The sequence below is a fragment of the Lissotriton helveticus genome, chromosome 4_1 (assembly GCF_964261635.1).
Source record: "Lissotriton helveticus chromosome 4_1, aLisHel1.1, whole genome shotgun sequence".
NCBI lineage: Eukaryota > Metazoa > Chordata > Amphibia > Caudata > Salamandridae > Lissotriton > Lissotriton helveticus.
In genome coordinates, this window is record NC_136063.1 from 131,349,029 (window position 1) to 131,372,434 (window position 23,406).

Here is a 23,406-nt window from a genome sequence, read left to right on the forward strand (position 1 = left end):
CCCCTCCCAAGAGCAAAGGGCGCGGAGACCCGACCATTCACCACTACCTGCGCCAGTGGCGTCTCGTACAGGAGTTTCACCCAGCTAATAAAGCCAGCGCCAAAACCGAACTTGGCAAGTGTGGCCCAAAGATACGGCCATTCGATCGTGTCGAAGGCCATCGTGGCATCCAGGGACGCCAAGATGGCCGGTTTACTCAATGACGCTGCCCTCGCAAGAACACCATGCAAACGCCTCAAATTCAATGCTGTGTTACGATGTGGGATAAAGCCCGACTGGTCCGGATGAATCAGATCACTGATCACAGTAATCAGGCAGTTAGCGAGTAACTTGGCAAGAATCTTAGGCTCAGCATTCAGGAGCGAGATAGGTCTGTATGACGCGCAACGATCCCGTGGCTTGCCTTCCTTGTGGATCACCACAATTGTCGCAAGACGCTGATCCCGAGGGAGGGAGCCAGTTTCTCGCGCAGCCAAAAACATATCTCGGAGATATGGCGCTAGCGTGTCAGGGCGTAGTTTATACAGTTCGATGGGAAGGTCATTAGGACCCAAAGCCTTTCCGGAGCGAATAGAGCAAACCGCAAGAGCTACCTCATCCACCGAGGGTGCTGCATCCAAACAGTCCCGATGAGACTGTGACAAACAAGGCAATGCGATATCCCTAAGTAACAACTGAGAATCCTCTTCGGGCCTGTCGGACACCGAGGTATAAACCTCTCGGAAATAGTCAGCAAAACATTCAACAATGTCAACAGGGTCTGTCACACGCACATCATCCGATTTCTCAATCACAGGAATGACACGGCTCACTCTCTCCTTTCTGTCTAACCAGGCAATCAATTTTCCTGCCTTATCGCCCACGTCATACAGTCGTCCCTGCTGTTCCCTACTCATCATCTTGGCCGCATCAGTAACTACATTTTTATATTCTAATTGTTTAAGACTGAGGATATGCAATGCGTCTCGAGTAACGTTTCGCTCCAATGGACTCTCTAACTCAGTAATTTCTGTCTCGAGACGTACAACTGTCTCGTTCCTACATTTCTTAGCACACCCAATCAAAGACAATGCTTGTCCCCTGATAACAGTCTTGAAGGCTTCCCACAATGAAACAGGGGAGGACACAGATCCCACGTTTTCAGCAAAATACAAATCCAATGATTTAATCAATTCAGTACGGGTTTTGGGGTTAAGAAGATACCAGGGGTTAATCGGGCCACCCTCCCTTCAGCGCCTGTGTTCAGGTTAAAATGAAACCAGAGAGGGGAGTGGTCCGAAACACCCCGGGGCAGGTGCCTAATCTCTCCAATGGAAGAGGACTGGGCCGCCGGCACCAGGATATAATCTAATCTAGAAAGACTACCATGTGCGCCCGAGTGGAAAGTGAACTGCGTCTGCTCTGGGTGCATAAGCCGCCAACAATCCACAAGCCCCAATGTCTCCAAAAATTCACCTAACCAGGATTGCGCAGCTGCAACGTCTCTGGGTGGATAGTGATCCTCTCTGCCAGAGACGACTGAGTTAAAATCACCACCTAGTATCAGAACACCCTCCGGGGGACCCAAAACCACCCGCCCCAAGTCTGCAAATGTTGTGGATTGTAAGCCAGGAGGAATGTACACCGATACTAATGAAACTGTTCTCCCCTCCCACCTACCTACAAGTGCAACATATCTATCCCTAGTGTCAAGCACCACGTCATCAACCTCGAGGGGGAGTGAGGTCTTAAGCAATATGCCCACCCCTCTAGAACTAGAAGTAAATCCAGAATGAGCCACAAGACGATAACCCCGCCTATTAAGAGCGTGGCAAGTATTCCCAATCAAATGTGTGTCTTGTAGCAGTACGACATCGGGCGAGAGGCGCCGCAAGAGCTGCATAACCACCCCCCTCTTTATCCGATCACCCAACCCATTCACATTCCAGCACAGTAGCTTCAACCCCCATCCAAGCCCGCGATAAACTCCCATCTCAGAACGAGCACCACACCAATGTCCGTAACAGTTCGTTGACTTGAAGAAAAAGAAAAAGGAAAAAAAAAACACACATTTCCCCCCCTCCCCCCAATAATACCCAACGCAACTTCCCCCACCCTGCACCCCTGCACAGACTTAGAAGCCACCCCAATTTGCAGTGTGCCTGTCGCCCTAGCAAAAAACAACTAATCTACACAAAGAAACCCCAGAGGAGGAAAGGGTCCCTCTGACCCCGCCACCCCCAAGGACACACATAGACGATCAAAGAAGTCAGTGAGCCGCAGCTGTCCATGGTGGATAGTGTTCAGGACTCAGGCACCATTGTCATTCTTGGTCCATTAGGCCCCCCTCAGCGCCACCAGTTTGGTCTCGGCCAGCACGACGAACAGGCAGCGTGTCCAACCAATCACTCGCTTCTTCAGGCCGGACAAAAAAGAATGTCCGATCGTCATATTCCACACGCAGCCGGGCCGGGAACAACATCGCATATTTCAATTCCATGTCTCTGAGTCGCCGTTTCACCCCTTGAAATCCCATTTGTTGCTTCTGAACAGACTGAGAAAAATCCGGATAAAAGTTCACCGCGGCGTTCTCGAACTGCGTAGGACCACTTGTCCGTGCAGCCTGCAAGAAGTCCCTGAAGTGAAAGATTCTTGCGATGATCGGACGGGGGGGAAACCCGGCTTTGCGTGGCCCCCCAGCACCCTGTGTGCGCGTTCAACCGCGAAGAATTTGCTCAGGCCCTTGGGTGCGAGATGATTGAGGATAAGGTCCTCGACACGAAGATCAGTAGAAAGTGAACTAGAGTTCTCCGGGACCCCAATAATACGCACGTTGTTGCATCATGCTCGGCCCTCAAAATCCTCCAAGCGACGAGCAAAGAAGTCATTGGCAGTTCTCAGGTTGCATACTTCTGTTTGCAAGTCGGACATATCCGTCGTGAGGCTGGATGTCTTAAGATCAAGAGACTTAACCTTCTCGTTTGTCTTAGCCAGATATGTTCTGATTAGATTGACGTCAATGGCCACCGTATCCAGTTACAGGGCCAGGGCTTCATATTGTTGGCCGATCGAAGTCTTGATGCCAGCAATGGCGCCCATTACGTCCTGTAGCGTTAAGTCCGCCAACATAGTAGGGTCGTCGATCGCCTCATCACGGGTCTTAGGTGCGCCACCGGGAGATCCCTTAGGAAGTGTATAGCGGTCCATGACATTCGTTTGGGCTGAGCCTCCTCGGAAGGTGGTCTTGACTTTCCGCTTGTCTCCCTCGGGCTTGCCCGTCATGATGAGCCGAGTGCCCCGAAGGGAAGCTTGAGACCTGGTCCAAATGGCTCCTTAGAGTTCACCCACAAGAACACCAGAGGCAGAGACGTATCAATATGAGTCCACAGCCGCGCTTTCGCTAGTCCCAAGCCCAATAAACTGGCATGGGAGCCAGTCGCGATCAGCACTCACCCCGATGAGGGGATACGCTAGGCAGGAGAAACGAAACCGAAAGTGGAGTGGGGCTGCGGGCTGAACCCCGTTAGCCGTTGTTGTTGGATTACTGCCCAGGTATAGCCACAACTCAAGGCCCAGGCGGCTCCACGGAGAAGGCCACAAAACACAGGATGGCGTAACTCGGGAACCAGAAGTCCAATTTCGTCTCTGAAAGCAGCTAGTACATCAGCCGTGCTGTGTCCTCAATGATCTTCCTTCAAATCAGGATATTATCCAGGATAGATGCGGGAGGCGGCGAGGGTCTCGGGAGCCCTGTGCTCACGCGGCCATCACGGATGCGCGCGAAGCTCCGCCCCGAATGGAGACTTTTAAGCACAGATATGAACATTGAACACTCAACTTTCTTATTAGAACTTCTCCACTTTGCAATATTTCACAGTTTTTTTGAATGGAAGGATCACTTTTATTTACAGCGCACATGAACTTCCATGGGCTTTCCCGGAGCCCTGTCATACGCGAACATTTTCATGGCTTTTTTTTAACATCAACATATTCTAACCAACCCTATTTGGCAGACACATGCAACGGCATTTTTTTGATATATAGATGACATCTTAGTCATCTGGTAAGGTACTCAGGCACAGTTGGAAGAAAGTATTGAACTTTTGAATGCGCAGAATCCAAGAATACAATACACGCACAACATACAAAAACATTGTATTCATTTTCTAGACATAGAAATCAAAAAAACAGAAGAAGGATTGTTAACCTCTGTTTTTCGAAAACCCACAGATGTGAATAACGCTCTACACATCACCAGTGCACATCCTATGACGTTGAAACAACATCTCCCGCTATCCCAATTCATGAGAATTAAGAGAATCACATCGGAAAGCAGTACATGTGATCAAGAGATACAGGCACAGTGTCAGAGATTCTTGAGCAGGGGGTACCCTCAGGCAACATTGGAGAAAGCAGTGACTCTTATATCCTCTAAATCAAGAGATGAGTTGTTAAAACCTCAACCCAAAGCTACGCAAAAACCTGAAGTGTTTGTACTAAAACACTCCGTAGAAGCTGTGAAAATCAAGAACATCATTAGAGATAGATGGGACATCATTGAACAAGAACCGGACTTCAAAGGTTTATTTCAAGGTCCCCCACTTTTTGCTCACACTAGACCAAGGAATCTAAGAGAACTGTTGAAAACAACTCCAAGTAAACCTATCATACACAAAGGAATGAGAAAATGCCACAACTGCGGGCAATGTGGCAATGTAATGCAGGGAAACGTCTTTGCACACCAACAAACGGGCAAAATGCTCAAACTACGCCACACATCAGATTGTAACACCGAACAGGTTATTTACGCCATCAAATGCCCGTGTGGCATGGTATATGTTGGAAGAACTAGTTGCAAGATTAAGACCAGAATTGTAGAGCACAAGAGCCGCATTCGAAATCAAAATACCACTTCACCATTAGCAGTCCATTGGACACAGGCAGGTCATTCCATACCACAGCTCCGATTCACTGTGTTAGAACGTATCATCGCACAATCAGGAATAGACATACACAAAACCTTAGCACGTAGAGAGACATTCTGGATCAAACTGTTGGGCACGGTGGCGCCAGCGGGTTTAAATGACCATTATGAAATGTTATGTTTTCTGTGATGTTATGGCTTGCATTTTTCAATTTAAAGGACACTCATGTACAGAATTTGCACTCACGCTTTTCAATAACATTTTGACTTTCTTTCACATTCCTGTAGGTATGTGTTCACCATCGTTATTTCTTCTTTGTCACTCACTCTCCTAAGAGCCCAATAAATCATGGTTTAAGCACTGTCAGTTAGCAATCTTCGCTTTTTCTTTTCCATCATCATACACTTTTTCACCTTTCATTGACTCTCACATAGATAGGAAACCAGTATTTAGACCCTTCACGCAACTTCTCTCCTTCATTTATTTTTTGCTCTGCTCCATGACCAGCGGGAACAATAAAGTTTTCCACAAACTGGGTATACTATTTGAACCCACACTGATATATCAGTTTTCGAGTGATGGATCCTCGATGATCATCACTTGTTTTCATTATGTACACATATTCCTTAAATTAGTTAATATTCATTTATTTGCGAGTTCGGCACCCGCTGGATTCAAACCCCACTAGTCAGTTCAAAACCACGGCGCTATGCCTTTAACTTCATAGTGCACGCCGGGATAGCATTTACAACCGCGGTAATGAAGGGAATGAGCGCGAGCGAGTATCCGACTGATCTAAGAAGGTAACAATATCTTACATTTTTCATTTACCATCGCTTTAAGTATCGGAGTGTTTTTCCTCCGTTCTTATTTTGATACCAGTTTCTTACCTTCATTTTAATGTAGGACACGAATGTTTCAGCAGTAAAAAACTCACATTGACGTTTAGCAGTGGATTCATATCACAACTGTCAAGGAAACTGAGATTAATTTTGTGTACACTCGCTATCGGTAAGCGGTTTACTCTGGCATTTTATTATACATTCAAGCGTCAGTATCAGCAGATTTGCACATGGTATTTTCCTTTGATATAGCAGAGTAGGCATTGAATTTTAAGTGAAGTATTCTTCACTCACTACACACTACCCAGCGTTTGACTTAGGGGCAGAGGGACCCCTTCTCTTTTCGAAGTCTTTCAGTGAGAGGACGGGTAAGAGAATATCTTGGTCAACCCGACAGGGGTATGGCATTAGGCAAGCACATTATTGCACAGAGGCACAAGTATTCTGATAAGGCACTATGACTACCCTTTATTTTTGGCACTACGTTTTTTGCACATGAAATACACAATTACTATTTACCCTTTTGGCTCTCTCCACATACTCTTCAACTGTTCTTTTTTTCATCTCTTTCTTTATTGCGTTTTGCACGTTTCAAATTTTCGGTGAGTGCAAATTCTAACTAAAAATCCTGTAACAGGTGAAGGTTTCTGTTTTGTAATAGATAAAGCTCAGAGCTGATAGATGCAAACTTTTGTGTTGCAGGTTTCCTGCGGAAGATAAAAATTGGATGTTTTTGCTGAGTTTGAATATTGTTTAGCTTCCCCTGACGAAGGGTTCATATGCTGGAACCCGAAATGCATTGGGATCTTCGTTTATTTTAATTAGTATTTACCTTTGTTTTCCATTTTGTAGCGAAACTCCAAAACTCAATGAAATATTTCAGTTATTTTGTGCTCAATTCATTTACTATTCTAGACCATGTATATGTTATTTTTTTTCTCTTTTGAAATGTTCTTATATAAAATGAACACTGTCATGAACCAACAGCCGAATTAACTTGGTTTACTGTCTCAAAAAATTTGCACATACAAATGTGGAGACGACAGATTGTTGTCCCTTAAGCAGTGCACCGTGTTTAGACTTTGGTAGTCCAGAGCCTTCTTTATATTTCATACATTTTGAGTGAAAGGGGTCTAATCACTCTACACATCGGTAGCACGCAGAACAAACTACAGATTACTGTTAACTATTAAGGTGTATATGGAAAAAGTAAGGTGTGCATTACACTCACTTCTTTTGTATCTGGGTGGAACGTGGCAGGGCACCCCTTCCGTAGCCACAAAAGGGGCGAAAGGCAGACTGTACAGAGCGGGTGGTGGAGAGGACCAAGGACTTGGCCATAGCCCGATAGTCTTTAAAGCGCTCTAGCACGTTGTCTGCCTTGTTGTTGAACAGGAAACAGCCTTCAAAAGGCATGCCCATAAGGGTAGCTTGGACATCCCCTGAAAAACCATCAACCTCTGACAGGCGTAGCGTCAAAGGGCTACCGATGTTGAAATCGTCCTATGTAACAAGTTGGCGGTGTCCAATCCACAGCAAATGTAAAACTTGGCAGCGTCTCTCCCCTCAGCAACTGCATGGGAGAGTACAGGTCAGGACTCCTCTGGGCTTTGGGGCAGCACCTGCGCCACCGTATCCCAAACGGAGTGGGTGTAACGGCCAAACAGACATGCAGTGTTTACTGACAGCAGTCCCAAGCTGGAGTGTTAAACCTGGCACCAATGGCGTGGGTCTCTATTCTATTTTTTGCTGTTGCCTCTGATTTTTTTGCTGGTTTTAGATGCTTTGGGCACTGTGCCACTGCTATTCAGTGCCACAGTGCAAGTGCTCCCTGTGGTAAATTGTTGTATGGATTAGTTACTCAATGATTGGCTTATTTGATTCACCATTGAAACCTTGTTCTTTGCCTGTCGAGGAGGAGCTGCCCGTTGGATTCCTGACTGTTGTTACCTCCCTTGGGACTGCTAACTGCTCGCCGGACCCGCTGCGTGGGTCCCGCTTCGCAGTGTGAGGAGGGTGATTGTCAGAAGTTGGAGCGGAGCGTGAGGGGCGAGAATAGAACTGCAGCAGGGCTGCGAGCTGCGCAGCAGGGACTCCGTATCCCAGGAGTCCCTGCATCGACCATTTGCACACCTGGTCCGCACTCCCTGCTTGCCACGCCCCCCGCCCTTGAGCGCTGAAAAGCCATGGTACCTCCAGCCTTCGTGGGACACCATTGAAACCTTGTTCTTTGCCTGTCAAGGAGGAGCTGCCCGTTGGATTCCTGACTGTTATTACCTCCCTTGGGACTGATAACTGCTCGCCGGACCCGCTGCGCAGGTCCCGCTTCGCAGTGTGAGGAGGGTGATTGTCAGAAGTTGGAGCGGAGCGTGTGGGGCGAGAATAGAACTGCAGCAGGGCTGCGAGCTGCACAGCAGGGACTCGGTATCCCAGGAGTCCCTGCATCGACCATTTGGCATACCTGGTCCGCTCTCCCTGCTTGCCACGCCCCCCGCCCTTGAACGCTGAAAAGCCGTGGTACCTCCTGCCTTCGTGGGACACCATTGAAACCTTGTTCTTTGCCTGTTGAGGAGGAGCTGCCCGTTGGATTCCTGACTGTTGTTACCTCCCTTGGGACTGCTAACTGCTCGCCGGACCCGCTGCGCGGGTCCCGCTTTGCAGTGTGAGGAGGGTGATTGTCAGAAGATGGAGCGGAGCGTGTGGGGCGAGAATAGAACTGCAGCAGGGCTGCGAGCTGCGCAGCAGGGAGTCCGTATCCCAGGAGTCCCTGCATCGACCATTTGGCACACCTGGTCCGCTCTCCCTGCTTGCCACGCCCCCCGCCCTCGACCTACCCCTCATAACAGGACCAGCATACCGCTGCGTGGGAGCGTCCCGGGAGAAGCCCGGGACAAGGGCGGGACCGTCTGTGGCCGTCCGTGGTCGGCCGAGGTTGGGTTGGGCCACCCCCCTTTTGATTTGTTTGATTTGTTGTAATAACTAGATATATCTTTTTATGTCATTGGTTTAATTATGCCTTTACGCTCTGGAAAAGAACGAACTGTTCAGCTGCAGACCGTGGTCTCTGGCCCTTTGGATGCATTTATTACCAGGGCAACAGGTATTTTGGAAAAAGAGATAGCTATGGCTGAAAAACGGCTTTCAATTGATCTAGTCGGTGGGAAACTCTCTTCGTTGGGCACCATTGCTACAATACCTAGTCCTGAGGCATCGGCACCGAGTGCTAGTCTTCTTTTGGTCGCAGCACCGGTGGATGTGCATTGTGAGGCGGAGGGGGAGGGCTTGTCCTTGATCTCCTCTGACAGTGAGATCAACTCTGGCAATGCACACGGCAGTGGGGCAGAGGGTAGTGTGCTTCTGGTTAGTCAATCTCAGCCGGATTCTTCCTTGGATGAGGACCCCATGAGAAACTTATCACGCAAGAGGAAAAGACGTAAGGGCCGCCAGAGGGGTGGTGCAACCAAGATTCCAAAAACAAACGGTCTATCTCAGCCAACTATTATTCCTGAAGCTATCACTAATCCTCTCACTACCTCGGCCTTAAATGATCCCCTGCATCCTCCAAACTACCCTTATGGGTCTTCAGATCCTTGTCCTACGTGTTATAATAGTGACAATGGCTTGTTGGGTAAAATGGAATCTTTATTTAAAACACTCTTACTGCCCGTTTTGGAAAGAACTAGATTGATGACCTCAAAATTGGATGCACTTGAGAATTTTGTTAACACCAATACCGGTCTTTTAAAAAAACTAGTTAATTCTCAAAGTGCTTTGGCGAACCCGATCCCCTCTAGCAATTTTAAATCACAGGGAGCAGTGGCTACCGGTAAGTTGCCACCTATAGTACCCGCTAAGCCAGAATCCATAAGGTCTGCTCTAAATAAACCCGAAGGGTCAGGGGCAAGGGGTGGAACCACGAATAATGATAACATACCCACATTGGCCACGACTTTACAGGTCCCAAATCCAACCACTTGGGTCAGCTGAGTATCTCCAAGCCCGTTGTGGCTATGTTGGCCCAAACCCATGTGAGGGGTGATTCCAATACATTTACACAGCCCAAAAGAAGTAATGGAGTATTAGGGAGTAGAACTACCAATCCCTCGATACTCTCCTCGATGGTTAAAAAACGGGGACCCCCCTGCACAGATTTACCTGCTGAAGCCACCCCATACACGATCGTCCTAACAGGTGTCGCACCCATTAGGGAGGATCAAACTGAACACTTTGGGCACCTCAAAAACAAAGTTGTATTTTGGTTGAATAAACATCGTCCCCTCCCTCCGTCCTCTTCCACAGACATATTGTATGTGAGAAGAGTTGACTGGGTGGGCCACTGCACTAAGGACTTAGAAGGGGATTGTGTTATTATATCTTTCAAGGACCCTTGGGTTGTGGATTTTATACGCAGGGAAGCAAGGTTTGGCAGATTGGGTGATGTGCAGACATTGGGCCTTGGGTATTTTTATCCTCATCGTTTTTGTGAGTTTCCCCCTAACCATGTGATTCCAAGAAGACCTATTAGGAGGTTCCAAGCGGATAGAATTCCCCCTACCCCGTATTGTCCCATACTGTTTAACCGCTTCGAATCCCTTTCTGGTCTGGAGGGCATCGATTGACTTCATCCTATTGTTGGAAGCGAGAGTGACTCCAGCAATTATGTAGGCGGGGCTGACGTAGACTGTAACATGGCATTGAGTCTGGGGAGAGGTACCCTGGAGATAGAGAAGGGGACAGCCCCAATACGTAAGATGGATGTTAATCTGGAGGTGGGTCCTCAACCCAACAAGAGCGAGATTTTGGGAGTGGTTCAATGTGTCCAGAATGTCACTGCACCCCCCAGTCAGGCAGTGTCGCTTAAACTAGCTTTGTGGAATATAGCGGGGTTAAAGGGGCGCTTGGGCTCAGAGTATTGGGTAGAGTTCATTGACACCTATGACATCTTATTGTTTCAAGAGAGCTGCTGGACTCCTGGTCCAATCTATAGGGTGGGGTTTTTAAATTTTTTCAAACCAGCAGTGAAGGGTCATAAGGGTAGAGCTTCAGGGGGCCTAGTTATCTGGGTAAAACAGTACATTGGCTACAGGCCAGTGGAAATTGATGTGGATAACCCGGATCTCCTGGGAATTAAATTATCTAAGGAAAACTGCCAGGATGTAGTAGTTATTAACATCTATGCCCGAGGCCGCCCTGGAGGGCGTAGCCCTGCTATATTAAATGCATTCGATTCCTACCTTGAATGGATAGGGAGAGACAAGTTACTCATTTTAGCGGGGGACTTTAACTGCACATTTGAACTTTTGCTCAGCGCGAGGGACGACCTGGGGTTGGAGGACGACACTGTATGGAATATCCCGATGCTGTCCTTGAATAACATTAAAAGGGGTACAGAGGCGGCACTACATTGGGCGGGGTTGTGTCTGGACTGGGGGCTGAGAGCAGCCAATGGAAGTACGGCCTCTGACAAGGCCGGTAAACCTACTTTGACAATGGGGTTAGTAAAAGCAGAATAGATTATATTCTGCTAAAAATGGAATACTGGTAATTTCTGGACGACATGGAAGTCATGCTTCACCCCGAAAGTGATCATAACCCATTGTCTCTTAGTCTAAGACTCCCTGGTGACCCCGGTAGGTCTACCTTTGTTGCACACCTAACGGGTGATGCCCTCCTGACTAATGATATAAGAAGGCTTAAATGGTCAAGGGTTGTGGGGAATCCCTCGCTCCTAGATGGTATATCGGAGGTGGTATCATCGACTCTGAGTGATAGCTTGAAATTATCGCCCACAGAGGCTGTTATTGACAAGATCTGTGACCTCCACGAACAGTGTTTTAATAAACTAAAGGCCCTTCTAACCCTCCCATTAACACGAGGAAAGGCGAAGGCACAGGGCTGTCAGGAAAAATGGTATAACAAAAACGGCAGGGTTGCGCATAGCGCTTTAATTAAAGCAGATAAATCCAGGATTACCAGCGATATAAAAGAGGCACGTTTAAGGTACAAAAAAGTATAGTGGGAGGCGAAAAAAGAGTGGGATGAAAGCCATTGGTCAGATCTCCTAGAGGCTTGTAGCTCCTCTAACCAGGTTAGATTTTGGGAAATAGTGAAGTGGGGTAGAAACCCCGATTCACAAATCCCTGCTAATTATGTGTCTGTGGAAGCATGGGTTGAATTTTATTCCAGTCAGTTTATGGATCCTGATTTGGAATCTTGTACTGGACAAGCTAAGTGGGAAATCTCCCTCCCCACCCACAACCAAGTGTTAACTTTTACGCTTTTAGAAACTGAGTCTGCAATCCGTTTGGTTCAGCGTGGGAAAGCGCCAGGGATGGATTCCATCCCGGCTGACTTATTTAAAACTAATCTCCAAATCTGGGTTCCCTACATAACTTTGGTAGCGAATGCCATTGCTAAAGGGGCACGGATTCCGGTCTCCTGGAAGGGGGCGGAAATTCTTCCCATCTTTGAAAAAGGGGACCGTTCGGTCCCAGGCAATTACCGCCACATAAGTTTAATCGACTCCCTACAAAAAATCATTGCTAGGCTGGTCCTTGCTAGAGTCCAGGGTTGGATGGAGATGGAAAGCATTCTGTCTCCCTTGCAGGCCGGCTTTAGATCAGGCACCAGCACCATCGACCAGGTTTTCAGATTTACTCTGATATACTGGAAGGTGGTGCTGTTGGGCGGCGGATCCATCTACGCCGCCTTTATAGATCTAAAGTCGGCCTTCGATCTCGTGCCAAGGGTCAAATTGTGAGCCGTCCTGAAAAACTGGGACTGCCGCTAGAACTGCTTGACCTGGTAGTACGATTACATGAGGGCAATTTCGCTAGGGTGAGGTGGGGAGGCCAAGGGCAGGTGACGGATTGCTTCCCTGTAAATCGAGGTGTCCGTCAGGGGTGTGTATTGGCACCCACGCTTTTTCTGTTGTTTATCGATCAGGTGGTGAAGTTTTTTGCTGATACCCCCACTGATGCTCCTTCACTTGGTGGGACCAAGTTCCCCATGCTCATCTTTGCCGATGACACTCTGCTCCTCTCAAAGACCCGTAGTGGTCTGCAAACTGCACTAAATAGATTTGAGGAGTTTTGCTTGGTCAACGATTTGAAAATCAATGTGAGCAAAACCAAATTCATGGTCTTAACTAAAAGTCGCCCCATTAAAAGTTTTGTGAGCATGAATGGAGTAAATCTTGAACAAGTAGAGGTTATGACCTATCTAGGAGTAACCTTGGACCACCGCCTCAGCTGGAAACCACAGGTTGACTCTCTTTACCTAAGATTTGCACGCCTTACTGGTTGTCTTTTGCAGGAGCAAAAAAGATCTCTTACCAAACGGGTTAAACCAGTTCCTAGGATATATGATACTAAGGTCAGCTCCGCAATTTTGTACGGGACAGATCTTTGGGGGTTTACGGACCTATCAACTTTGGTAAAAGTTCAAAATAAATTCCTGAGAAAACTGGTAGGACTTCCCCAATCGACACCGACAAAACCACTTTGTTTGGATATGGGATGCAAACCAATTAACGAGATGGCCCGATATTGGTTAGTAGCTCTGTGGAGACGCATTTGGACATCCCCAGATCTAAGCCTCTTTGCCAGGGAATTAGAGGAAGTAATATCAGTTTGGGGCTCCAGTAATATACCCTGGCTGCGCGAAGTGAAACTGATCTTGGAAGACATGGGCTGTAACCAGCTGTGGGTCTCTCCGGGGTCCACTACTTTTCCCTCTAAACAAGACTTTAAAGCGCTATACTGGGCCTTTGTTCGACAGGAGTCTGTCATTAGCTCAGATGTCACCAGCCTAACAGGTAGATTCCTGTCCCACAAATTGGACCCCTCTTTTGAGAACTATTGGGACGTCATAACCAAGACATTAGATAAAAAGCTTTACCACCAGTTCTGAGTTGGCTCTTTGCCTTTAAGGTCTTTTACTAAGAAGTGGTCCGCCCTCCTAACTGATTGTTGCCCTTGGTGCATTGACCATAAGGAGAGTGTTGGACACTTTTTATTTGCATGCCCTGCCTATTACGTACCAAGAAACAAATGGATTAGGTCCATCTGTTACCATCTCAGAGTCCGAGGGAGTGCCGAGGCGTTGTGGGCGTTACGTACGACCACCTCTGAGGTGGTGGTCGTAGGTGTTGCCAAATTCCTGGGTTGGGCATGGGTTATTAGAGCCAGATATCTGCAGGCATCCTGATTCTTAATAATTTTTTGGTTTTTTTTTGTATATGAGGTCTTTATCACACTGTTTAATTCTTTTTTAACGATGAATTGTCTATGTAACTATGATGATTTTAAATTAGTATTCATGTATGTCTTATTCCTATTTTTATTCTGTTGTAAGCTGTCTTTTATGATGTAAAAATCGCAATAAAGACTTTAAAACCTGGCTTATTTGGTTCACTTGTCAGACCCTAGTACATTGCACTGCGTGTGCTCAGGGCTTGTAAATCAAATGCTGCTGGTGGGCTTGTAGCACTGATTGTGCCACCCACCGAAGCAGCTTGTAAAGTGTGTCTCAGGCCTGCCATTGCAGAGCCTGTGTGCAGTCTGGTACTGCCATGTTGACCTGGCAAGTGCACCCACTGGCCAGTCCCTACCCCTTCCCTTTTCTACATATTAGTCACCCCTAAGGTAGGCCCAAAGGCAGGATACATTGTGTGTAAGAGGTAGGACCTGCCTGATGTGTGTGGCATGTCCTGATATTGAATTACAGCCAATTTCGTTTTCACTATTGCAAGGCTACATGTTCCCCATAGGCCAGAATGGACATTTTGATTATAAGATCTTATAATCCTAACTGACTCAGGGAACTACATTGAAATTCGAGTTTAGTATAACTGAACTCAGAATGATAAAATACACATTTTAGTGAAGTTGGTTTTAACATTCTGTGTTTGAAAATACCACTTTTACAAAGTAGGTATTTTCTTGCCTAACCATCCAAGCCCGCCTCTGCTAGATTGTGTATTTCTTGTCTGGTTTGTGAGTGACAGGAGCTAGGGTGGCTCCAGGAGACAGGGTGAGTCAGCACAGGGCTGAATAGACCACTCTGCATGTAGAGTGGTGGGAGGAGAAGCACCTGGGCCTGAATAGGGTTGTGCCTGCCTTCCACAATGCTGGCTCCACCTCTGTGGTATGTCTAAGGACCCTGGCCCACCCTGACAAAGAAGAGAAGGAGTCTTGTAAACAAAGTGCTCCAGGACTGAACAGAACTGGCTTGGACTAGGACAGACACTCTCTGCCTCAAGAGACAAAGGACTTGGGTGTATAAAAAAGGGGAACACAGTCACCAGAACTTAACATCATTTCTGGGAAGCAAGAGGACCCCTTTGCTGAAGAGAAGAACTGGAGATGTTGAAGGAGGAGACTGCCCCTGTGCAGTGTGTTTGGGGGTTGGCCTGCAGTGGTTGCTTCATTGCCAAAGAAATTAGACAAGCATTGGCATAGCCAATAGGTCTCGCTTTTGGGACCTTCCAAGTATTTAGTTATGCAGCACAATATCCTTGGTGCAATAACATCAACTGTTGCGTGGCTAAACACTTATAAGGTCCCAAAGGCGAGTCCTATTGGCTATGCCAATGTTTGTTATTTTTTGCTCTTGGGGGAAACTGGGCCTGTGGCAGGAGGGTCAAGGGTGAGTGGCAGGGAGGTGAGGAGTGAATGCCAAGAGGGACAAGGGTGACTGTCAGGCCATGGGGGTGAAGGGTGAGTGTCAGAGAGGTGAGGAGTGAGTGTCAGGAAGATGAGACGTAAGAATCAGGAGGGTCAAGGATGAGTGCCAGGGAGGGGAAGGGTGAGTGCAGAGAAAGGGGAAGTATGAGTCCCAGGGGTGAGGGGTAGCTGCCAGGCCAGGGGGCAGGGAAGGGCTAGTGCCACGGAGGTGAAGGTTGAGTGCCAGGTCGGGGATGAAGGGTGAGTGCCAGGGAGATGAAGGTTGAATGCCATGGAGGTGAGACGTAAGTCATGAGGGTCAAGGGTGAGTGCTAGGGAGGGAAAAGTGCAAGGGGTGAAGGGTAGCTGTCCGGCCAGGGGGATGAAAGGCTCGTGCAATGGAGGTGAAGGGTGAGTGCCAAGGGGGCGAGTAGTGAATGCCAGGAGGGACATGGGTGAGTGTCAGGGAGGTGACAGTTGAGTGTCATGCAAAGTCAATGCTGAGTGCCAGAGAGGGAGAAGGGTGAGTGCCAGGTGCGAGGAGTGACTGTCAGTCTTGTGGGGTGAAGGGAAAGTGCCAGGGAAGTGAGGGGTGAGTGACAGACTGCAAACAGTAGTGAGTTGGGGTTAGAAGGAGGTGCGGAGATCATCACCCGGTGTGTGCCAGGCTGTGACGTACCAGTGCCAGGTCAGACTTGGGTGGATGCCAGAACCTCTGAAAGGCGGATGCCAGGTCACTCGTAACCTTAGTACAGCAGTGGGGTGCGCAGGAGAGAGTAACATCTTAAAACAAGAAACTATTCAAAATCCTGAATACTCCACTTTATGGTCTTGCAACCTTATGTGGAAAATAATTAGCAAATGAATGGGCTTCCATAGCGGACTTGCAACTTATTACAGCAACTTATTGAGATAAAGTTTGCACTGCAAATAAACCAAACCTAACACAATTTGAATTAGTAACAGTAAGATTCACTATGAACTGGAGACAAGTTAAAAATGCACCCCAGAATTGAACCAAGGATGTAGAATAATAATAATGGGGGCAATATTGGTCGCCTTTTCACAGCTGACAGCCAAAAAAACAGGGTGTTGTGGAGGACTCGGATTCTGGTGGAATCAGAATTTTTAAAAGAGTCAATTTTTCATAAAACCTTTTGTTGCAGTTGTGTGTGTGTGGTTGTGTGTGTTTGTGGGTGGTTGTGTGTGTGTATGTGTGTGTGTGTTGGTGTTTTGTGTGTGGTTGTGTGTGTGGTTGTGTGTGTGGTTGTGGGTGTGGTTGTTGGTGTGGTTGTGGGGGGGTGTTGGGGTAGTTGTGTATGGGTATGTGGTTGTGGGTTTGGTTGTGTGTGTGTGGTTGTGTGTGTGGTTGTGTGTGTGTTGTTGTGTGTGTGGTTGTGTGGGTGGTTGTATGTGTGGTTGTGTGTGTGTGGTTGTGTTTGTGTGGTTGTGGTTGTGTGTGTGGTTGTGTGTGGTTGTGTGTGTGGTTGTGTGTGTGGTTGTGTGTGTGTGTGTGGTTGTGTGTGTGTGGTTGTGGGTTTGGGTATGGTTGTGTGTGGTTGTGGGTGTGGTTGTGTGTGTGTGTGTGTGTAGTTGTGTGTGTGTTTGTGTGGTTGTGGTTGTGTGTGTGGTGGTATGTGTGGTTGTGTGTGTAGATGTGTGTATTTGTGTATGGTTGTGTATGTAGTTGTCTGTGTGTGGGTGTGTGTGGTTATGTGTGTGTGGTTGTGTGTGTGGTTGTGTGTGGGTGGTTGTGTGTCTGTGGTTGTGGGTATGTGTGGTTGTGGGCGTGGTTGTTTGTGTGTGTGTGGTTGTGTGTGTGTGTGGGTGTGTGTAGTTGTGTGTGGTTGTGTGTGTGGTTGTATGTGGTTGTGTGTGATGTGTGTGTGTGGTTGTGTGTGGTTGTGGGTGTAGTTGTGTGTGTGGTTGTGTGTGTGGTTGGGTGTGTGGTGTGTGTGGTTGTGTGTGTGGTTGTGTGTGTAGTGTGTGTGGTTGTGTGTGTGGTTGTGTGTGGGGGGTTGTGTGTGGTTGTGTGTGTGTAGTTGTGTGTGTGTGTTTGTGTGTGTGGTTTTGTGTGGTTGTGTGTGTGTATGTGTGTTTGTATGTGTGTGTGTGGTTGTGTGTGTGTGGTTGAGTGCAAGGTTGTGTGTGTGGTTGTGTGTGTGTGGTTGTGTGTGTGGTTTTGTGTGGTTGTGTGGGGTTTTGGTTGTGTGTGGTGTTGTGTGTGGTTGTGTGTGTGGTTGTGTGTGTGGTTTTCTGTGGTTGTGGTTGTGTGTGATTGTGGTTGTGTTTGTGGGTGTAGTTGTGGGTGTGGTTATGTGTGTGTGTGGTTGTGTGTTGTGTGTATGGTTGTGTGTGTGTGGTTGTGTATGTGGTTGTGTGTGTGGTTGTGCATGTGGTTGTGTGTGTGTGGTTGTGGTTGTGTGAGTGGTTGTGTGTGTGTGTGTGTGTGTGTGTATGTGTTTGTGTGTGTGGTGTTGTGTGTGTGGTTGGGTGTCGTTGTTGTTGTGTGTGAGTGGTTGTGTGTGTGTGGTTGTGTGTGTGGTTGAGTGCATTGTTGTGTTTTGAGTTGTGTGTGTGGTTTTGTGTGTTTGTGTGTGGTTGTGTGTGTGGTTGTGGGTGTGGTTGTGGGCCTTGTGGGTGTGGTTGTGTGTGTGATTTTGTGTGGTTGTGGTTGTGTGTGTGGTTGTGTGTGTGTGTGGTTGTGTATGGTTGTTTTTGTGTGGTTGTGTGTTGTTGTGTGTGTTGTTGTGGGTGTGGTTGTGTGTGTGTGGTTGTGGGTGTGGTTTTGTGTGTGTCGGTTTGTGTGGTTGTGTGTGTGTGTGTGTGTGTGGTTGTGCGTGTGTGGTTGTGTGTGTGTGAGTACTGTAATCCATTCAAGTTGCGTGTGGGGAGCAATTACATTAGGCCGATACCAATTTGTATAGTTGGTAGGCATTGACGAGCAGAGTAAATACATGGTCTTGCACGGAAGAGACCACAAAGTTTGTGACCAATAAGTTTATTCATAAGACTAATAATAATAAGACTATTTTGATGCAACTCGAAAAAGTTTGCACACCATGGTAATTAACATTTGGATTCAAACGAAAGTGAAAGTGATCAGATGGAGGCAACTTAATGACCCGTGACGGAGGAGACAGATGGCGGCTGCACCCGTGCACGCTCGCATGAACGCAAGCGTGCAGCACGCCAGTAGCACTTTGCAAACTCACCTACTAAATGTCTCGGCCAGACCAGCGCATGCGCTGGATCAGGCAAGACCTACAAAAGGACTGGGTGTGCTTTCATCATCTTGAAGAAGAATCTCCAAGGGCTTGAACTGTGCTTGCCTCCTGCTCGAAGTATTAGCGATACAAGACTTCACCCTCAGTTCCCCCCTGAATTCCCTTGCTGGGAATTGAAGTACCTGCTGTTGTGCTCGGCCTTCTGAGAGACTAAATGTCACTGGGAGCTAGAAGCACGACTCAACGATGAGAAGCCACAGGAGTTGCCGTCCCATCGTCGAAAAAGCGAGCCGCCGCTGCAGCTGTCACCATCACATCGCCGAAGTGTGTCGCATCACCTGAGAAGCGTGCCGCAGGGCCTGTCGCGGCTCAGAAGATCATCTAGTCGCCGCATGGCCGTCGGGCATGCAGGCATTGCATCTACGTTGTTGCACCGTAACCAAGACGCCATTATGTCGCATCGCACTGGAGCATCATTGCAACGGATCACAGTAAGAAACCGAAGCATCACCTCCCCACACAGTAAGGAAGCAAGCATCAACTCCCCTGCGCAGCAGTAAAGAACCAACGCATCCACTCCCCTGAGTGTAAGGAGCCAACCCATCACCTTCCCTGTGACCCTTTTGTTTGTTTTGCATCACGCATCCCAGGTACTGTGACAGTAAAGTGTTGCATTTACAATCAAAAGTGAACTAAGCTATTTCTACAATTTTAAAGACTTATTTGGATTACAGTATTTTGTATTTTTGTCGTTTGGTCTTTTGTTAAGTCTAGTAAAGATTACTTATTTTTCTAAACTGGTGTGGTGTCCATTTGTAGTATTTTCACTGTATTACTGAATGCATTCACAAATGCTTTACACACTGCCTCTGAGATAGTGCCAAGCTACCAAGGGGGTGAGCAGGGTTATTTTAGGAGTGTACCCCCTTACCCTGACTAGAAGCAAGGGTCCCTATTTGGTCAGAGGGACATACCTCTGCCAACTAGAGACCCCAATTCTAACATGGAGGAAGAAAACATCTTCCTCTCCAGGTGGTCCAGTTTTTTGGATTCCCTATCAGGTGGTATGTTAGGGAATCTGCCTTTGAATGTGGAGGCGTGGACCATCAAGCTCTCAGGGGTGAGGTGTTGGGAGATGAGAGTGGGGTCATCCGGGTCCGGCTCTGTGTCTACGTCAGGATGGAGGCCGGGGTCAATGCCAGCTGGAGGCACAACTGGTGTCTGCTGCAGATGTGGAGCCAGCGGAGTCGGCGGCAGGGGAGGTGTAATCAGGTTGACGGTGGGATCCGGGTCCATGCCTGCAGTGCCGGGGCCAAAGCTGCGGTGTCTAAGGCCCAAGACCCCAGCAAAGTCCGCGGGCCCAAAGGTGTCTCGGCGGAGTCAGGCTGCTCAAAGAGGACATGCATCGTTTCGTAGAAACTCCAAAGTTCACAGGGGTCGCACCGAGTCCTGGGAAAGGAGGGAGAAATGCAGAGTCAACTCAGCGGGCTCGGCACGTGGAGCCCCCAGAAGGGGCACCACCGGCATCCCTTGTCGCGTCGGCCGACAGATGGAGAGAAGTCAAAGAGCGACAAGGTTTCTTCGACTTCTTTTTGTACTTCGACTTACCGGAGGAATGCGAAGACTTGAAAGAAGATTGGTGGTGGTGGCTCCACGACCGGCCCCTCGACCTCTTGCACCACCGGGACCTCGAGCGACACGGAGTGGACTGCCGGGCCTCGAGAAGCCTTTGGAACTGGTCCAGAAAAGACTTCAGGTTCATGGCCGGGAGGCGAAACACGACTTGTAGTCATGGTCAGGTGCCAAACAGAACAGGCACATGTGGTGCCGATCCGTCACCGACATCTGCCATCAGCAGGAACCAAACACCTTGAAACCGTGCATCCCTGACATGCACCAGGAGTCGAAGTCTCAAAAACAACATTGACAAAGTCGGCAGAAAGTCAGTCAAAAAGTGACTGGAGGTACCTCTCTCTCCGGATCTGTGTTGGCTGACGCGGAAAAAGAAGGAGTGTACCATTGGGGGAGTAGAAAAAATTTATGCTGGGAACGTAGCACGGAAAATACTGGTAGATACCTGCATTCAGGGGCTATATTTTGGCAGAAGAATCCATTTGAGATAATAAGTGCTGTTTTGAATTTTTGCCTCACAATGTTATTCATTAATGCGGCACTGTGTACATTCTGTACTGCAAATGTTTTTGTGCCTGTGTTCAGATATCGGTAGTCTACAACAGTATGAATTATCGGGTTTCATTATGGGAAACTAAGGATTATTCATTGGTGAGGTGCATGTTTCAACACCCTCGTATTCAAGTTTATGTAAGTTCTTCCTGACCTGTTTTTTCGCTTCTTGTTTTATTGGGTATTGTCTCTTAGGAGTTGGACTAGTTTTTACTGTGTTTACATGGTGTGGTGACTCGGCATCCCACCCAACATGGTTGCGATAAAGTCTTGGAGCAAAGGCTACTGCCCACTTCCACTGGTATGTGTGTTTTAAGTATACTGGCTCGTGGTTGGAAAAAGCTGGTAAAATTACCGTTTCTCCCTTTGGGCACTCCATAACAATTACAGGCGGCCAACCTTTTTCAGCTAAAAGAATGTCACAGCCAAAAGACAAGTCCTCCCAAAAGGGACCTTTAACTTTTCTGGATTTGTCCCCCTCTATTTGGAGTGTTCTCATGTAAGCTATGTGGAACACTAACCCTTGTATCAGGTGTTTCCACTGTGATGTGCTCATTCAACTCCACTGTCACCAGAAATTCCATCAGGTTCTGGCGAGCTATTGTTTCTCGTGCTGCGCTGTCTAGCATCGCCACAGCCCAATCCCGATTCTGTAGTTGAATCCTCAGCATTCTGGGAATGTCTAACTTTGAGACATGCTACTTTCTTATTTTTAAATTGAGGTTTAGATTGTGACTTTTCTTCTTTTTTAGAAGGGCAGCTTGAAGTGCGTATTACATCCCTAGACTTTGTACACTCTTCTTTTCTGTGTTCTACCCACCCTTCTCTCTCAGAGTTTCTTGTTGAACCCTGAAAGGAACGAGAGGAACAGGCATCAGGATCCTGATACAGGTCAGTTTTTTTAATGTTATCTCTGTTCCTGAGATTGTATTTCTTTTCAGAGTTCTGCTGAGGAGACCAACTCCAAGATAGTGATCTATTTTCTCTAAATTTTTAGTTTTTATTGTTATTATCCCATTTCTTCTTAGAAGAATCAGGGGACATATTACCAAGCCTATTGCTTGGTTAGAGACAAAAATTTACCGCTGAGCTGCAGCGATTTTTATCGCAGATAAACCTTGGTATTACCAAGGTTTATCGCAAATAAAAAACGGCCGCAATGCATGAATATCGCTGAAAAGTCAGCAATATTCATGCATTCCCGAGCTAATGCTCTTAGCCATGTTATCCACTTCCCATTGGATAACATGGCTAAGAACTGCTCAGGGCAGGTGTTAGCTTTTGGAGATATTCGCGCTTAGCGCGAATATCTCCAAAAGTTGGTAATAGGAGATAGCGATGTTAGCGACTGTTTCCAGTTGCTAACATCTTGGCACGCCCACTTTGCATGTCATTAGTGATAAATATCACTGACATGCAAAGTGGGGTCCAAGATGGTCGCTATCTCCTACTAGCTGTCGCTAACTGGTGTTAGCGACAGCTAGGTAATAGGGAGATCATTTTATGTCCGCTTTCTTGGCTTTTAAAGCCAAAAAAGCGGAGATAAACCCCCTTGATAATATGCCCCCAGGTGCTTGCTTGGTGTTGTCCTTTTCAGACAACCCATGAGTTGAGGTTTTGTTGCCCTAGCTCCAAAACTATCTCTCCCTAATTCAGCATAGGTGTCAGTGATAGTTTTAGGTAATTCTCGTTCCTGTTGTAAAGGAGTGAAATCCTTCTTATTTATTTATTTATTTAAAGAGGTTTATATAGCGCTGGCTAGACTTGAAGGTATTAAAGCGCTTTACATAAGGTTCTGCATAGTTGCAAACTTACATCAATCACACATTACCAATGATACAAGTAAAAACATTAAAGGAGCATAGAAGAAAAGGAAAATGGAGTGAGAAGGGTAAGGGGTAGGGAAGAAAGGGGTAGGGTAAAGATATAACGGAGAGACGAAAGGAAGGTCTGCCCAAGGTCCTGCTGGGTAGGTGACGGCTGAGGAGGAATCCGCAGCCCATCTCCTCACCAGCTATCAGATAGCTCCACCGGGCATCGGTCAAATAGCTAGGTCTCAACAGAAAAACTTTAAAGGTATAGAAAGCAAGAAGAAGGGAGCAAGGAGCGGAAGGGCATTGGGTGAGGGGATAGGAGGGAGATACGACAGAGAGACGAAAGAACGTCTGCCCGATGTGACGGCAGAGGGGGGATCCACAGCCTGTCTCCTCTTCAGCTAACAGGTAGCTCCACCGGGCAACGGTCAAATGGAGGGTCTCCACGGTTGAGGGAAAGTTCGAAGAGTACATGTCCTAGGGGAGAGCAGGATCAAGGTCAGGTGAGGAAAGTGGTTAAGATCAGGTCGATGACACGTTCTATTGTCCTGGAGTGGTGGAGCATTGTGGGGAGACCAACTGAGGTGGTCATCTTGAGGTCATGCAGGGGGGTTTTGCCATGTCCAGATCTATCATTGAGCTTTGGCAGATTGCCACTGCTGCAGCAACCCCTTTGGTATTAGCTAATATGATAGCTGATACTTGGGCAAAATTACCGAATAATTTCATGCCTAAATTCAGAGCAGGTTTTGCTCCATACCCAGTCTGTA

The 23,406-nt window shown here is 47.5% G+C and overlaps 1 protein-coding gene across 1 annotated transcript in view; it reads right to left on the bottom strand.

Annotated features, from left to right (window-relative positions):
- The window catches only part of LOC144828412 (uncharacterized), a 2,343,931-nt gene that overhangs the window by 1,531,938 nt on the left and 788,587 nt on the right, over positions 1-23,406 (bottom strand). The window lies entirely within an intron of this gene.